Below are 4,525 nucleotides of genomic sequence, written 5' to 3' on the forward strand. Positions count from 1 at the left end.
CCTGAATTCCAGTCTGACGAATTTTATCCCGAAACCTAAGTAGGGATAAGTCAGCGCCTAACACGCGTTGCCGGTTAGTCCTTGATCGTAAAAAAATAAAACTCACATATTCGACATTGTGACAGGTTGTTATTAATAACACCAAAATCCGTGCTTCACACGCGTGGGTAATTTTATCCCGTATCCTAAGTAGGGATAAGTCAACACCTAACACGCGTTGTCGGTTTAGTCTTTCACCGATTGAAGAAGACACCAGAATTCTAGTCTGAAAAATTTTATCCCGAAGCTTAAGTAGGGATAAGTCAGCGCCTAACACGCGTTACCGGGTAGTCTATTCCCGTAAGAAAAACAAAATCTACGTATTCAATATCATAGCACTAAGAGAGTTAACTCTCTTAGCACAACATCACATGCGAAATAGACTTAAACAATCCGCATGTAAGCCCGACTCAAACGGTAATCGGTAAAGGTACATCAAATCCGTTGATGGCTGAGGATTGACCATAAATGCTAAGTCTACGTCTAACACACGTCGTCGGGTAGACTATTCCCGTAAGAAAGACGAAGTCTACGTATTTAATATCGTAGCACTAAAGGAGTTAACTCTTTTAGCACAACGTTACATGCAAAACGAATTTAAACAATCTGCATGCTAGCCCAACTCAAACGGTAGTCGGTAAAGGCTCATCAAATCCATTGATGGCTGAGGGTTTGCCAAAAATCCTTTAAGTGTGAAAGTCATTGACGCACCAGCTTTATTAACTGGTCTCGTGACTCGAGCATCCAACAACTTCGAGATAAGATCCATATCTGCAGACGAATCAGCTTTGACAGTTGGTCTGCAACCCCAACTGTTAGGACTGCCTTGCTCCAATACCTTAAGAGCTTAAACTTTGTACACTCCAGCAAATGTACGAGTATAAACTATGTTAACGTCAGGCGATCGGAAACCCTAGGTCAACGCCAGTCAACGCGTTGCGATTAAAAAGTCAACATCGAACGATTCGAAACCCTAGGTCAACGCCGATCAACGCATAACCCTAGGTCAACGCCGATCAACGCGTAACCCTAGGTCAACGCCGGTCAACGCGTAACCCTAGGTCAACGCCAATCAACGTGTTGCAATGAAAGCTAACGCCAGGCGATCCAAAACCCTAGGTTAACGCTGATCAACGCGTAACCCTAGGTCAACGCCAGTCAACGCGTTGCAATAAAAAAATCAACGCCGGGCAATTCAAAATCCTAGGTCAACGCCAGTCAACGCGTTGTGATGAAAAAATCAACGTCAGGCGATTCGAAACCCTAGGTTAACGTCGGTTAACGCGTAACTCTAGGTCAACGCCAGTCAACGCGTTGCAATGAAAAAGTCAACGCCGGGCGATTCCAAACCCTAGGTTAACATCGATCGATTCGAAATCCTAGGTCAACGCCAGTCAACGCGTTGCGATAAAAAAGTCAACGTCGGGCGATTCGAAACCCTAGGTTAACGCCGATCAACACGTAATCCTAGGTCAACGCTAGTCAACACGTTACAATAAAAAAGTCAACGACGGGCGATTCGAAACCCTAGGTTAACGCCGGTCAATGCGTAACCATAGGTCAACGCCAGTCAACGCGTTGCAATAAAAAAATCAACGCCAGACGATTCGAAACCCTAGGTTAACGCCGGTCAATGCGTAATCCTAGGTCAACGTCAGTCAACGTGTTGTAATGAAAAAGTCAACACCAGACGATTCAAAACCCTAGGTTAACGTCGGTCAACGCGTAACCCTAGGTCAACGCCAGTCAACGCGTTACGATGAAAAAGTTAACGCCGGGCTATTCGAAATCCTAGGTTAACACCGATCAACGCGTAACCCTAGGTCAACGCCAGTCAACTCGTTGCGATGAAAAAATCAACACCGGGCGATTCGAAACCCTAGGTTAACGCCGATCAACGCGTAACCCTAGATCAACGTCAGTCAACGCGTTACAATAAAAAAATCAACACCGGACGATTCGAAACCCTAGATTAACGCCGGTCAACGCGTAACCCTAGGTCAACGCTAGTCAACGCGTTGCGATGAAAGTCAATGCAAATCAATATATCGTGATGGAGATGGTCAGTTCAAAGTTAACTCGACGATACGAGCTAAAATCAACTCACCGATTTTGATTCAAGATTTCGACGACGACCAGACGATAAACGCAGCGCCGAGAGAACTTCAACTATTCATCAAGACATTGAATAGATTAAAAATCGAAGGAGTCAAGAATCAAAGCTAACATATCCTTTTACACCGACTGAAGATTGGACCGATCATATCCAAAGTATTTCAGGCTCATCTATAAAAAAACGAGACTAAAACACTTTGGAGGGGGTATCTGTAGGCGTCTAAAATTACCTATAAATCCCCGCACACGGCTCGAGACAGAGAAAAGACGATGAATGTCGCTACCTGAGTCACAAGAGCTCATTTGACGACGACGAACACATGAAGTGAGTCGACGAACCATACTAAGCAACGAAACTTCGGAATAATGGGAATAAGACCTGATCGGGAGCCCCGCGTCGTTTACGAAAGACGGAGCACCCCTCGCGCCTCATTTACTCTGCATGTAATTCAATCATAGGAGCCTGTAGATCTCCTCGCCGGCTTTTCAACGCATATTAAACCATGTAATTCCGAGTCCGAACGACGAATTTACGGTGAAAATAAACTCGACGAACCAAAACCGGAAAAAAGCAAATTGAGACACCCCGTGGTGTCTTGGCTTGACCAAGACACTTGTAAGTGTCTTGGCCAAGCGGCTTGGCCGAGACACTCTCAAGTGTTTTGGCTTGGCCAAGACACTCAGAAGTGTCTCCAATACGTCAGAAGTGCCTCAAATACAAAAAAAAAAGCTGATTTTGGTTGTTTTCGATCACTAACCGCTTGGATTCGCTCCAACTGATCTGATAATGTGGTTAAGTGATTTTCAACTGAAGATAAGAAGGAATCGACTGTTCTTATCCAAACACAGGGCTCTTGAAGCCTATAAATACAGTCCCAAGGCCTTTATTTTTTTAGATCTGAAATTCTCGAGCGTTGGCGAAGCCCTGCCGGACTGAAGACTGAAAGAGCCACGAATTTCAGAGAGGAGGAGACTTTAACGGATTTTTCGGCATAAAAAAGAGTTCGTCAGATCTGCAGCCCGGTTCGTCCCTTAAGATTACCCCGTTGTGATGATCTTAAGAAGAGCAATTATCTCGCTGTTGTCAAGATAAACGCTTCGGCTTCTTGATTCCTTCGCGAATCGACGAAGCTCCGTATCTGATCTGATCGTTTGGTGGTCCACGGATATCAACATCCCCGTCACAGACCAAGATCCCACGCAAGCAGCGGGCAATAAACATCTGTTGCGTTTGTTTGAAGAGAGTTGTATTTTTCTTATTTTCATTGTAAGAAAGTCTTATAAAAAGACTGATTTTACTTTGAATCTGTAATCGATAAACGTGTAATAGATTCAATGTAAGAAAGTCTTATAAAAAGACTGATTTTACTTTGAATCTGTAATCGATAAACGTGTAATAGATTCAGCAATGAAGATATCAACTTTCACCGCATTTGAATCTGTAATCGATAAACGTGTAATAGATTCAGCAATGAAGATATCAACTTTCACCGCAAACAAGGAGCACTTATCCACTTTTTATCCATTCATTACGTTTTGAGACTTGTGCTACATAACAATGCTATCTTTGAGATCTGCGTCTTCATTTGTATCACATGCTAGCACAAATCCTAATACAAAAACAATGAATAAGAAAGCTAGTGGATAAAGTGTTCATATCCACTTATTGAGCAATTTGTTACTTTTTCTATTATCTACATTTAAACGAAATTACAAAATTTATACAGTATTATTGAGCAATTTGTTACTTTTGTACTTGAATAATAAGATTTCTACTAAGATTAATGATCAATTAAAAGCTTTTTCAAATATTTGTCAGATCATCATCTCTTTTCAACTTGTAATTTCAACTTGATAAGTATTGGGGTTTGGGTTTAGTACTCAAAAATCGAACCTAATTAAATTTTTTTAACATTTTGTTCCCATAGGAACCCGATAGCATATAATACAGATTAGGGCAAAGAAAACAAATACTGCTCTTTTTTTCGCCGTGATCTCCTCTCTATTGTCTTCGTCTCTACAAACTGAAATTGCGAATTTGTAAAAGCGTGATGTAAACAATAAGTTTGAACCGTAGCTTGAAATCAGTTCAAAGTCTAACACTTCATGTTAATTTTATGCAAGGCAATTTACCTTATGTTAATTTTATGCAAGGCACTTCAAAAGTTCTAGTTTGATAATGTGAATTTTATTTATTTGTTGGCATAATATTCCAATATTTCCCTTCAAGAAATGGAAAATAACTCATGTCTTGATGATGAATACTCAACTCAAATAGGATAAGCTATGACAAGACAAGTGGATTCTATTTTGGTGAACAAAATTGAGTAGAAATCCATCCGATATGGCAATCCGATATTTAGTATATGCC

Source organism: Asparagus officinalis, chromosome 2 (assembly GCF_001876935.1).
Source record: "Asparagus officinalis chromosome 2, Aspof.V1, whole genome shotgun sequence".
Classification (NCBI taxonomy): Eukaryota; Viridiplantae; Streptophyta; class Magnoliopsida; order Asparagales; family Asparagaceae; genus Asparagus; species Asparagus officinalis.